This window comes from Dermacentor variabilis, chromosome 11 (genome assembly GCF_050947875.1).
Source record: "Dermacentor variabilis isolate Ectoservices chromosome 11, ASM5094787v1, whole genome shotgun sequence".
Taxonomy (NCBI): domain Eukaryota; kingdom Metazoa; phylum Arthropoda; class Arachnida; order Ixodida; family Ixodidae; genus Dermacentor; species Dermacentor variabilis.
This window is the reverse complement of record NC_134578.1, coordinates 15,802,604-15,816,898: the sequence shown is the minus strand read 5'-3', so window position 1 is coordinate 15,816,898 and position 14,295 is coordinate 15,802,604. Positions and strand designations below refer to the sequence as shown.

At 44.7% G+C, this 14,295-nt stretch overlaps 1 protein-coding gene and 1 pseudogene across 1 annotated transcript in view; both read left to right on the top strand.

Moving 5' to 3' along the window:
- Bap170 (Brahma associated protein 170kD) overlaps positions 1-14,295 on the top strand; it is a 106,600-nt gene that overhangs the window by 6,817 nt on the left and 85,488 nt on the right. The gene's annotated exons all lie outside the window — the stretch shown is intronic.
- Positions 4,711-4,888, top strand: LOC142565096 (U2 spliceosomal RNA; annotated as a pseudogene).

The window sequence follows — 14,295 nt, the reverse complement described above, 5'->3', positions numbered from 1 at the left end:
GCCAACGAGCACTCGAGGAAAATTATTCAGGAAATAGGTCTGATAATAAATTGTAGGGCTAAGCTTGTATACAGGTCCTTGCAATGGACTGCAGTGGGTAGCTATAGGCTCCGTGGGTGTTGAAGCTCTTCATTTTGGACACAACTAATGCAATTTGTCTTCGTTATCTTTAAAAAAAAAAAGGTTGCATACCATTATTTCAAAGCACGAAGGGTGGAAATATGGAACCACAACTACTGCTGACACAAGATAATGAGGAGTCTCCATGTTCCAGAAAATTTTACATTACTTCTTTTCATTTCATTTTAAAAAATCAAGGATAACAGAACAGTCTGGAACACAAATGGAACATTTTTTTTTTCTGTGTTGATCCTTCTGGTACTTTATTATATCATCGTTGCAGCCTACCCAAGTTTCTATTATAGTTGCTGATGCTAAAACTGTTGTCAAGGCACGCTGTACTGAGATAACATTTATGCCATATTTGTTATGATTGAGTTGTACTACTATTGAAAGCTATCTTAGCAAAATTGCAGGGCTGATAATTGTGCAGTCTTATTATGAACAGCCTTTGAATAGCACCAGAAGCAGGCGGCACAAGCACCTGATGGTTAGTGGATATTTAGCGGCAGCCATCCGTACAGCAGATCGCTGCCCTGGTCTTTGAGGCCATGTTGAGACATCATGCTAGTTCTCAACGTTCTAAATTCTGCATCAATTTCAGCAAGCAGTAATGGTGGCATTTCAAAATGGGAGGAACATCCGTTATGGTGAGCGAGCTTTGTGCGCCGCATCCACAAGTCTTGTAAATGTCAAATTATGTGTGGAGGCTGCTAGACGTCTATGCCAGCTCAAACTGTGTTCTTACCTGGGCCAAATTTTTGTTGGCCTTCGAAGTTTAACTTTGCCCCAAGTTTTTTAAACATGAGTAATATTTACTACTGAAACAAATTTGGCAATGCTACAGTGCTGGTAATGGAATAACTGTCTCTTTTTCCTAGTGGCAACCTTTAAATGGCACCTAAGCCGATGACGCATACACAGGAGCGTTAGCAGATGGGACGTAAATCCCAGCACATCATCTCTGAGATATTTTAGCATCGAATCTCGGAGGTCATGCCAAAAGGCTGCAAGTTCTGAGTCATGCGTCATTTCCAAGGAGAGGGGTAATGGTGCGTTTTTTTTTTTCTTTCGGTATCAGAAATGGCTACTTTTTGCTAACCTTTCGGGGCACATCCTTTCGTATTTAAAGCATAAAATTTATAATGAAGGTTGCTCTATATCTATTCTACAATATGGCACAGCCAATAATTTTGTTGCAGTCTGTCTTTAAATTCAATATATCTTGGGATTTAGGCTTTTGTGTGCAGGTACCACTAAACTGTAGTAAAAGAAAACACATTGCTCTTTCTAATGGCTGCAATTTGCTTAATCTATAGGGAACAACTGATACCTATCACTGAGTATCTGGACAAGATGGTTTTGAGCTCCTTATTTGGAGTTAATTTTTGAAACATCTTTATGCACCCTAATTGAAACAACAGTCCTTAAGCACATAACTCATATTCTGACATTTCTGAACTCCTCATGTTATGATTCATAAACCAGTGTTTATGATATGTGGATCATTTAGGTTTGGTTGTGAATGTAAATGGTCATGACATTTGTTTCTCACGTAAGTGCTGAAGTAAAGACGGATTTTGCTTGAATGCGTAGCTTTGCTTCCCAAGCATAAAAGCAGATTGAGGCTCGATGTCATCGTGTCTTCCTGTTTTTTCTCTTTTCTCACTTAGGATGTTAAACTCGTTTTAACTACATCCAATAACCGTAGAATAGGTCTCTGATGTTAAACAAGAAAGTTGTCCCAATTCTTCTGTCCTTTAATTTGTAGTCCAGCTGTCACTCATGTTAAACGTTTAAAATGTGTCGATGCCGACTGAGCAGTGTTTCCTAGTTATCCTATGCATCTAGAAGCTACATAAATACATAAACACCAAGCCTTCCAACAACCAATCTTTCCCAGTGTAGTAATTGACAGCACGAAACTTACCTTATTATTCTGTTCCTGCACTTTGCTTCAGTTCTTAATTCATTTCTATTCCGTCAAACTGCTTCTGTGTGCGCTTTTAAGTCACTGACATGTCATCACAATCAGTAATTGTTCTGCTTCCATATGTTTTGCTATATCAGTATCTGTAACCGTAATTTCTGTGTTTCTTTCCTTTTATGATCCTTGATGAGATTCACAGTACCATTATACATTGACAAGTCATGTTCCTTATCGAATGAAACATAATATAGTCCACTTAATTACAGCTCACTTGATGGTCAGTAGAACTTCGGTACGAGTCATGCACTTCATACTAAGTCTTTAATGCCGCTTGTTGTCTGAATAAAATATATATACTAAGCATGCCACATTTGTGCTCCTCTTAGATGTGCAAACTTCGGAAAAGTGCACTTTACTGAACCAAGTGTCATTTTGGCGGAATGCTGCTAGATGGGAAAGGAAAGTACCATCTGGAATTGATGGCAGTGTCAGTAGGTAAATCAGCCAGTGCATCTTGTATTTGTCATTTTATGCAATATTTGCAGAATAACATTAACATAATCAAAGGTTGTGAGGGAAGACAGCATTGCATCTAACACCCGAAAAACGTGCTGCAGGTGCCGAAAATGACGATGCTTTGGTGCCTGAAATTGAGGCGACTTTCTTTGGCACAAGAAAAAATGGCAGTTTCCATAAGCAGGAACACTTATCACATTTGAAATTGCAGAACATAGGTTCCAGAATTTGCCGACTCAGCGTTCACTATTATTACGCACTTTTACTCAGCAAAATGAGTTTCACAAATGCACTTGCTTTCGAGTGCATTGTTCATCTAGTGTCTCTAAACCTTTCCATCTGACAAGGGTATTAATTCTGGCACCACGCATAGGTGGTAAACATCCCAAACAGAAAATAAGGAAATAGGAAGAAAGAAAATTCAATATAATGTTTGAAGAACAATACGGATGTCTAAGAACATAGTGTTAGAGGATAACATTTGCCAATGCTGGGGGGGGTCTCTACATGCACTCGTGTGGGAGTAGCGCTGAAACCACACGGCATATTTTGGTAGCTTGTTGAAGTATCCATCCAGACGTCAATGAACACCTAGTTACTCTGCTTGAGGTTTTGGCTTTAGATTGTAGGACTGGATCTGGAACTGGTTTGTAATAGTAAAAGACAACTGGAGTATTGGTGGGATATAGGTAGAGAGCACACAGTACAAAATCATGTTACTTCTCAGGGCAGTCAATATATTTAGGAATCACTGGTGTGTTAAGTCGAATTGCATATTGTCAGGGCGGACATAAACGCAACAGTGGAGTAAAAATGATGAGCTCGGTTGCATCAGCCACCACCCCATTTCAAGGGAGATGCAGGTAATATCTATTTATTCAAACACATTAGCAGAAGTTTCTGTGATCCAGCTCGTATGGGAGTTTTTTTTTATGCTTGCAGACTATGAAAGTAGCGCTACAGAAACAAGGTGCCCATGTAGCACTAGCGCTGAAAATAGTCCCACAACTTTGTTCGCATTCTGTAATGAGAGAAATAGGTGATAAAAGGCTTGTTTTATTCATTGCTGTGCACAATTTGAAGAGAAGCTCGGCATTAGTAGTTCATTTTGTGTGTTTTATAGTAATAGTAATTGTTTTGTTTGGATCTTCCAAATGCCTGGCATGTGCAGGATTGTTGCATGTGCTTTCTCAAAGCAAAAGGGCATCTGCTGCTTATAGCCCGTTTCTTGTGTGCTGGCCTGCATCTCAGCTGGCCTCAGAGACTTGTGACACGCTTGAGGAACAAATGGCTGTCCAAACAGGCAAAGAGTGTGCAACACTTAAGCTATTTAAGTGAGAAGTATTGAGTGGCTTGATTTTTTGTTATTGATTATATGAAAGTAATACACGGAGAAATTAACTTAGCTTACTTCTTAATTAGAGATGTAGAAAGAAAAATTTAGAGGATGCTTAAACTTTGCCTTTAAGAGTGGAGCGTGATAGCATTTTGAGATCCCTGACTATTTCTCAACCTTCCTGGCAACTGCAGCTTATGTAACTGTAATGTTTACCGGGAAACGCCCGCAGCAAATGCTGTGCACGGCGGCGAGTTTTCGCCTAACAGAATTATGTTTTCTCGTAAATTCAAATTACAATCCAACGCTATCATGTCTGTAGGTTTTCTGTAAGTCGTACTTCGCGATTTTTCTGATGCATTTTGGTTTGAGAAATTCACTTAGTTCAGCAACAACTATGCACTACATGGAGGCCCTGTGTGGTTGGGTATGCATGGTTCAGAATGATGCCAATGCCAGATTTTCTGTGACACAGGGCCCTTAACGCTATCGTGTTAGTAAGGAAACATGATTTGAAAGTGGGGAAAAACACATGAGCCACTCCATTCTGTGAAGATGGGTGACCAGCGAAGCTGTTCAGCATATGACACAGACGGGACACAGAATTTCGAACATAAGTATGGACTCATTTACCATGATTCTTATATAGATTTGGGTGGACGACGGGACTGCCACCCCGAGGAGCCGGATGAAACTAGACACGCATGACATTTTGAAGGGACTGCCACCACGGGAGAGTGGAAGGAAAGGAAAGGAGATATGCAAGCGCTTCGAACACTGACAAAGAGAGGGCGGTGCGAACATAAACATGGCTGGCGCGGGTCAAAGTGTAGTATCTGTGCTTGTCGGCTTAATATCTGATATGGATTGTTTTTGGACCCAAGATAGTAAACTAATTTTAGCAATTTTGCGGAGTGTTTGAAACTGCTTCACCTCCGCCGTGGTCCAGCCTGGTATTGCGCTGTCTTTGGCATCGGCCACGGTTTTCGGTTTACGGGCATCGATCCGCTGGAAACTAGCCATATACAGTTTAGATGTAAAAAGACAATTTGCATCCAATGGAAGCTAAGCCATCGCACATAATGCATGCAATGCTATACTTGTTGAGTTATTGTGGTAACTGTCCCCCCCCCCCCATTTACTTTTTTGGGTATTTGCATTATGCGTACTTGACCTAGCTCTGGGATTCTTGTTAGCCAATGCTACTCATGACCACGGTGACTAAAGTGAATAGGCTTGACAGTAAACACGCAGGAGAGCACCGTCGTGTCACCAAACTCGTCTGTGCTGTTGGCACAACAGTATGTCTGCAGATTTTCCATACCCTGTAGCTTTGTCTGCCTTCGTAGCCAGAAAACGTTTCTTGCAGGTGTTGGGAAATTGATGGTAGTTACTCTGTGTCAGCACGAAACAAACAAGAAAATAAAATGATTGAGTCCAGCAGAAATGTCATTCCGATAATGACAGGAGCACATTTGGACATGTGACACTTGCCGTGCAAATTGTATTTCAATGTGGGAAGGCGTATCAGGGAAATGTATAGAACCATCTCTGCTGCCAAGAAAAAGAAGAAAAACAAGTTTGCTGAGCTAGGCGCATCATGGCTATGTAAAACCTGCAGGTGTTGCATTTATGTTTTTTTTTAAACTTTTTCGTGCAATGCTTGATAGACTTGTGCAGATAGTTTTTATGGCTGTTCATCACTTTCAGTAACCGATGCACATAATGAACATGTCTTGGAGGTTTGGGTGTCTGTGGAAACCATCCCATATCTCTTGCCACATGGAGCCCTGTGAAGTCAGTGAATCGCTGTATGCAGCGTTTTGTCTGTTTACTTTTTCTTTTCTGTATGGCCAGCTGCTCAGCTCAGCATAATGCAGTGCCTCAGGAAGGGGAAAGACAAAACGTTTAGAGAGCCTCCTCGTACTAGGAGTGCTTCAAAGCACAAAAGCGGTTTGTCATATCGCTTTGCCGCCAGCCCTGCCTTCTGTCTAGTGCCTATGTTACAGTGAGGTGTATGGGTCTCATCCACCTGAATTACAGCAGCAGGTGTTTCTAGGTGCTCACACTCTCACGCAGATGTCACCAGTGGCTTGATTGTAGTGAATGCTCGCCCTGTGTTTCCGCATCAGCGAAGTCTGCTGGAGTCATCTTATCTCTAGTGCAGGGGGTAAAGTGATAGTGCCAGCTGGGGCAGCTGATTTGTCTCTGTTCCCACACAGCTTTCTGCTGTTGCCGTTTATTTGACGAAGTGTTGGGCATTTTTTTTGTACTCAGAAGGGTATGGTGTGACAATAGTAGACATGGGCTGTTCTGATTTTTTAGTGTGGTGTTGAGTAGCATTGCTGGATATCTGGCTTCAGTGTTTGCACTTTGTCGATGAGTTGGCTTCAGTATCAGCACTTTAACATCAAGAAGTTTCCTGTTCTTGTATGCAAGTTTAGCATCTCGGTGGCTTATTTTGCAGTGATAACCATTCTTGCTGTGGCTTAGTAGTAGTTGGGTGCTTGCTTGTTGAAAAGCAGCTGAGAAACAGCCATAGATAGTCTGTACTCGAAAGACACATGTGATAAATGAAACTGTGCCTTAATGGAGATTGTGAAGATTGGTTTGGGAGGGTGTAAAGCATGTTGTTGCATTATCCCCATTTACCATGCCGCCTTTTATGCATACTAGACTTCAAAAATACAATTTCTAGATTGCATTGTCTTGCGCACAGCATGAAGAGCTTTTAAGCTGCTGTATTTAACTGTGCTTGGTCTTTATGGTTTAACAGTCTCACGGTCTCGGTCCATATTTGTTCCCCCCTTAACTGCGTGTAATAGGTGAGAACATAAATAATTTTTGCCTTTCTTTTTGGCATTTGCTGCAGTATTAAGATAGGATCCTCTATGAGTGAGCCACTTCAAAATGCTCGTAGTCGTGACGTTGCAGGAGTGCCTACATCAGTACCTTTCTTCACAATGGAATGTTGTTGCAATGAAGATAACGCAATGCCTCCTAATGATACATGGGAAAGACTAGGTCTTCTGGTGACACCCGCTGCATTGACGAGGCACTAACTACTTCCTGGCTAATGGTAAACACGGGTAAATGTTAACAGAAGTTCTATTCATTCTATAACAGCGTGCTCTCTTGTTGCAGTTCTCGTAGAATTCTCTAGGTCACACTGATTCGTACATCTCGATCACCAGTTAGGCCATTCTTCAAAACAGCAAGCTGGACAACTTGGAGGTCTTTCTCGCCTTAATTTTTGTCATTCTTCTTCAATTGTGCTCGGAGAATTCGAAGCAACTAACGTCAGGTGAGGTTTATCGACTGGACGTATTGTTTCTTCCGGCTCTCGGAAACGGAAGCTTCGCCAGACGCCGGTAGCGCGTAGTGTGTAAAAGCCGAGTGCCCGCGTAACGGTCCTTCGCGTGCCTTTCCGGCGCCCTCGCTTCGTTTGCATTCTTTCCCCGCCTTCCGCTAACCCGTTCCTTCTCCCCCACGCTCCTCTCCGTACAAGTTCGTTCACCAGCGTCACCGCGGCAACAAACGCACGCTGACACGCCGGCCGGCGACCAACCAACCGGCCCACCGGGCAGTCGCCTCACAGGGTCGTCGGTTAGCGTAGGGGGATGCGGCTCTCCCCTCTATTTGACGTGGCATCCACTCTTCCCTTCCTTCTGGCGTCCTCCTCACCCGATATCCGGCCAACTCTCTCCTCTTTCGTCTCTCACCCCACTTCCTTCCTTCCGCGTGACTTGGCCGTTGTGCCTTTTTCACTCGTACTCGCGCGCTCTCTCCCTTTCTCAACCCACTTCCGCGTGGCTTGGCAGTTGTACCTCTTTCACTCGTACTTTCGCACTTTCTTCTCTTTTCCCCTCGATATCGTCGTTCGCTCTCACGTCGTCTGCTGTGCTTACTTCTCTCTCTCTGCCTTCGCTCTGTCTCCTTCATTCAGCTCGCGGGGCTTCGGTGCGCTGCTTTCTTTCAAACTGTGCTGCTTCCTTCGTGGTCCCGTTACGCGTCCGCCTCCGCGGGCATTTTTCTTTTTTTCGTTCGCTCTCTCGTTTTGTTCTGTCGCGCTTCGTTTGGGAGAGGAGGAAGATGCTTAGAGGCGAAGGCGGTGACCTGTTGCGTGTTTTCGTCGCGGCAGTCTGTGACCTTTCTCTCGCGTCTTCTGTTTCTTTGTCGTTTCTGTATGGCGCATCCTATTTTTTTCTTTTTAGCGCTGGCCTCGCGACGTTTGGAAGTGGGGGTACTGGGATCGTCCTTGCCCTCTAGGCAAGAGCTCGCCGTGAAAGCAAAAAAAGAAGTGTGATGCCGCATTTTTCGGAGGCGTCACCTTGAGTCTCATTTTAGAGGATCTTTGGAACTTCTGCAACGCGCATGAATGAAGCAGACGACAAGACCGTCTTGTTTTTTTTTTTTTGCCATAGATTTTCCTTTCAAAAATCACTACAGTGAACTGGCACTGCGATCGTTCGGTACCGTGGGAATGATGGGTTAAAGAAAATTCACACGGTGACACCTTTGGGAGTTGTCCAACTATGCGTAAGAATTGTGACACTTGCTCATCTCCATGCAGCCCGATGTCATTATCACTGTTACGAAACTTTATCCGATCCTTATCAAGCCGGACGGACATGATCCAACCCTTATAAACTCTTATCGGTTTTCACAAACCTTATCAGACTTGCCCTGACCATTATAAGCCCTTATCGCTCTTTAGCACTTTATCCATCTGCGTCGAGCCATTATCAACGCTAATGAGACCCGTATAGCCCCCGCATCACTCCTTATCAAACCATTGACTGCTTATGTGTGTGTTGCGCGACTTCAAGCGCATGAGCCCTCAGACATCGGTGGCGTTTCGGTCGGTGAAGGAACGCCCCCAACGAAAGGCGCATCCCGCTACCGCCGAAACGCATAGGGTATGTGGCGTGCTTGGCATTAGTGTTTCGCGTAAGTCCGAATTTTCCTGATGTCTACAATACTCCCTGTAGGCTCTACATGTGGTCCTAGAGATGGCTTTTATTTCACCAACACCAAATCTTTCAACAAAGCCTTCGTAGAAACAGTTCTCCTTTGATATTTGTTTTGTACGACCGGTACAACACATTGATAGCTCAGACATATTCACCTTCTGCAAGCGTGGGGTCGTAGGTTCGAAATTCACCACCGCCAGTGTTTTTCCTTTCGTATTTATTTTGTTTTATAGATTAATTCAACGATTCGTCTTACGTGACAGGCGGGTTTCCTCGTCGGGTCGGCATAGAAATGCTTACGCATTTGATAAATGTATTTGTGTAATATTCCGTGCGTGTTGCTTAAGGCGTTCTTGTCGCGTTAATTACATCGCTTTATTGATCAGAATTTCCTATTGATCGTATTTTTATAAAGGCTTACTACTGCGGACACGCATGTTATTTGCCAATTGTTGCTTATAACGCAATATTGCGCTGAAAATTAATTTTTTTTCAGTCACAGCCGATCGAAGCCAGGAGCGCGAAGTTTAGGCAAAACCATGTATGCTACTCTTCATTTTCACGTTCGCTGATGAACCATACTGGCTGCTCCCGTAGGTTTCCCGCTGGCAAATTATAACAATGAGTAAATTATGTGGTTCCGAACACGCCCTTTGAAGCAAGACCTTCGTCTTTCTTACACAACTGATTCTTGAACTGTATCGATCGGTGCACTTATTTATACGCCGAGCGAATTCGTCATCATCGTCCTACTTATTCCTATCATAGGACGAAGACATCCGTTACTGTGTTGAAACTCGGCTTGCGTCACGCAGACGGCGCTTTAATCGGCGGGTTGCACCGCGTCGTCTGCTCCCGACCGAAGAAGAACGACGGCACGCAGACGACGAAGACGAGAACAACAATAATAGCCTCTATCCGCAGAGGAAAAAAGAAGGCACGACTACACGCGCTTGCCCGCATCGCCATGTCGACGTGAACGAAATAACTGCACGAAAACGCGTTGCACCTCCTTTCTCGGCTCTTGCTTGCTGGCTTGCAAAAGGCGCGATTTACAACGGCGACGGCAGATGCTTCCGCCAACGGCTTGCCGCGGTGGCAGATGGCTTCCCCCGCAGCCGTCTGCTCTCGACGACGCGAGCTGACGTCTGCTTGCTGACGTCTGCTCTGTTCCGCGTAACTGCATTCTCGGGGGCTCTTCGAGCGTGTCATAAGTTTGGCTTGTACTGCGAACTTTGTTCTCGTGTGTGTACAGAGTATCGTGCAGAATTTCAGCATGCCCGAGGCGTGTACTGCTTGACGCCGATGTTTGTCGGAAGACGTATCTGAGAACTGCAACGCTTAGTGATATGCCACGGCGATGAGATGGAGCACAAAGCGCCAGATTTCTGCGTTGGTCGAAAAAAGAGATAAATATATTGCGCGAAAATAACTTTAGTAGCTATTACGTCGCCCTCGGCGCGCTTTCTCCAGCAGGTAGGCGGAATACTGTCAGATGAGGTTATGTGTGTTTGAATGCTCGTAAGGCAAGACGTAGGTGGTTACACACAGGAGAAGGGAGACGAAGTGGTCAACGTTTCGACAAGGAGACTTGTCTTCTCAGGGCGTCTCAACCTTAGGCACAGACTGCGACATGTCTTGTTTGAGCACGTTTGAACACAAATGTCACAAGGCCGATCCACGGTATTTGGCATAGCGATTTTCGGTGTCCCGTTATGCTTCTGACTAGTACGTCAGTGCTACGCTAACATTTGAGCACTATAGAATTTCACTATACTCATATTTGCTCAATTTAGTGTGTCTTAATGTCACTGGCCTTTATAGGTGAGAATTAGAGCGTGTTAAACCATCGCTGCGCACTTATGTGCCTAGAGCTGATCATTTTACTCAATACAGTCACTATAGTTATATGATGAAATTGCAGTGATTTAGATTGTCACTATACTTATATGCCAAAGTTAGAGCTTTTGAGTCGGTCCATGTATCTTATATGCACGATTATAGCATTTTAGACAATGACAGTTTACTAATGTTTGCTCAATTAGAGCGTTATTGGCTGTCCATATATAATATGCTAAAATCAGAGTGCTTTACAAAAGTACATATTACATCAAGGTGCAAGAATGAATAATTTGACGCATTTTATTAACAGGGGTAATTGGAGATCGCAGGATCGCCTTCGTGCTGCTATGGTGTCTAGTTCACTATAGTCCTGCAGTGGACGTAAAACAGGCTGATGATATGATGATGGTGATATAATATGGTAAAATCAGAGTGCTTTACAAAAGTACATATTACAGCAAGGTGTAAGAATGAATAATTTGACGCATTTTATTATACATAATATAGCGTTTTAGACTGGCTATATATGTTATGCTTAGTTGCTAAAATTAGAGCATTTTAGACTCATACTCTTATGCATTAAAATTGAAGGATTTGAGACTGTCAGTAGACTTAATATGCCCTATAGGCAAAAGTTAGGGTGTTTTAGACTCAATCTGTCCTAATATGCTAAAATTAGAGCTTTTCATATTGTCAATATCAAGGTCGCAGCCGGTTCGATCTCTGAGGCCACGCTTCGTCAGTCCACCTGCCTTGAGCATACGAGGTCACTTCGCGCATTATAAATATGGCTCACAAGAATTTCAGACAAAACGACACGTGCCAGTGTAAGCGCGACTTGTTATAACTCGATGTCGCGAGTGAAATTCTCGCAAGTATCTCGGGGGCACCTATGACACTGAGGCTTCAGACAAGGGGTTTCACGAACCTGTCCCTGATCGCAAGCAAAAAAAAAATGATTTGAGATAAAATGGCACTCACCAATGCGAGCGTTAATTATGTAACTTGATATCGCGAGTAAAGTTCTTGCAAGTATCTCGGAGGCACGTATGACACAGCAGACGTCAGGCATGTTTCACGGACCAATGCACGTAAAATAAGATACTTAACAAGACTATACGGGAGGTGTCCCAGCTTAGCCGAGCAATCGAACGAAAAAAAAAAATGAAACGTGGTGGAAGATACAGTTATAAAAATCTGCGATGTTTCGTCGTCACTAGCCTGACAACTAAATACCGTATGTCTTAGGATCGTATCGGGCCACGTGTTTCTTTTTTTTTTTAATCTTTCGTCGTTTTCGTTGAACAGCTTGGCTAACGTTACACTCTTAGGCAAAGTTTCACCCTTTGGGGTGTATCTGCCACACAATAATTGTCATCTGCCTTGCTTGGGTTTCCTTTCTTGAAAACGCCGCGCGCGCTACTTCCGTGTCGGGAATGCTATGTCATGCTGATAACGCGCATGCCGTTCGTTGCTGGAAAGTACCGGGTTCGCCGCGTTAAAAGGAAATGCGGAGAAGACAGGTGGCGATTATCGTTGTGGCAAAAGGGTGTAATTTTGCTTAAGAGTCTAGCTGGGGCACCCTGTACCACTAGCGTATATTGTTAAGCAGACCAAAACTTATTGCGACCCTTTTATGCCCAGAATAATACGGCCGCCGTCGCCGCCTGCGGTAGGCAAGACCCACGTGCGCTAATTCAGGGACCTTAGCACTCGCCCCCCTTCGGTCAGCCTACACCTCGGGCGTGCGCGGTCACCCCGCTCGGAGGCCCTCTTGTGTTTTCCGCTTTCCCGTTCGAAACGGAGCCGCTCTTGAACGGCGCGAGGAGGTGAAAGCGAAATCGGCCTCGCGCGCCCCGACGAGCAAGGTCCGTCGGTTCTGTCGGTTGCTTGGTTGGTTGCGCGCCGGCGACGGTGACGACGGCGACTGGATAAAAAAGCGAGGCGCGGGTAGTTATCGGATCGGCTCCAGGCGCACGCGCGGGTGTTGCGCCGACGACTACGTGGCCTTGACAGAAAATGCACGCGAGCGCCGGGACCCCCTCCTCCTCTTCCTCCTGGCGCGCGGTGGAGCGGCTGCCTGCGGCTGCTCGGCGCGTTTAAAGAGAGGGGCACTCGGGAGAAACACTTCGATCGATTTTATGAAGATGTCAAAAAAATGTCAACCGCATCCTTGCGCATTTGGCTGGAAAAGGCCGATTACTGGTAGAGAGTATGTGGTAGTAGCGGTAAAGTAGTAAGTGTGGTCGTTTATTTCAAATGAAAAGGGGGGAAACGAACGTAAAGGAAATGCTGATTTTTCGCTGTAACTGTCTAGATAACATCTGCGCCGCATAATCTTAGCGATTACACTGCGTGGACGCAGGAACCACATCGGCAAATCTTTTTTCATTAATAATCCTTATTCGCCCGCATCCCGTATGCCCTGAGGCATTTAGCGTCGCATTCTATATATATATATATATATATATATATATATATATATATATATATATATATATATATATATATATATATAATCTGCCGTGCCGACACTTGAACGGGCGGTCAGCGAAAGGGGGGGGGGGAAGAGCTGAGAGAAAAATGCAAAGGGTGAGTAGATATAATTGAACGAGGGAAGCTATTTAAATTATGGACGTTGTAGCAATAAATAAATAAATAAAAGCAGCTAACAAAAGTTCCTTAAAATTTCGCGCCGGGTGTTTGACGGCTTCGGTGCGTCAGTGTGATGTCACGGACTTCACTGTACCTCGTATCCGAGCCGCTCTGGCTGGCGCTCGAAAAGTTCGCGAAGCTTACCAGGTTGAGCGTTTTGTTTGTTTACAAACAGTCATGTCCAGCTATTTCTTGCCGATAAAATAGTCGGTCCGGAGCCGGCCGTCGCTTTTACGCTTCGTAGTGCGTGGCTTGCTGACGTGCAAAGCCCAACCCTGCACTCTTAAAACGGTTGCACCGTTTGGGGTGTATATTTGTCCCACAACAATAATCGTCATCTGCGCTGCTTGCGTTTCCTTTCCTGAAAACTTGGCGCTCGCTACTTTCCTGTCGAGAATGCTGCGTCACATTGATAACGCGCATGCCATTCGTGACTGGAAAGTGCCGGGCTCGCAGCGTTAAAGAAAGGAAACGCGGGCAACACGGATGACGATTATTGTTGTGGGACAAGATACGCCCCAAAGGGTGTAAATGTTTCTAAGAGTGTGTCAGTAAGATTGGCATTCGGCGCATTTCACGATTTTCGGGACCTCTCGATTATTCGGACCCACTCACGTCACCACCGCCACCAACTCCATAGAACCACACGTATCAGCGTCAGCCGAAATTTAGGCTGTCATTGCATAAATGTTTGAGACGTGGACCCGGGACGCTGACGTGAGCCGCGGCCCTACCGCCGCCGTCTCGTAACCTCGAGTGTAACTGAAACGCCCTAAACTGCAGTTGTAGCAATCGTGTTCTATTTAGCTGCCGCTGCCCGCCTTATGTAATGCCTGCGGGCCAGGCTGTATATTGGATCCGAGATCGGGCCAATGCTTTGTATGTTTGGCTAGTTTTACGATTTTTAGGAAAGTTGCGCCATT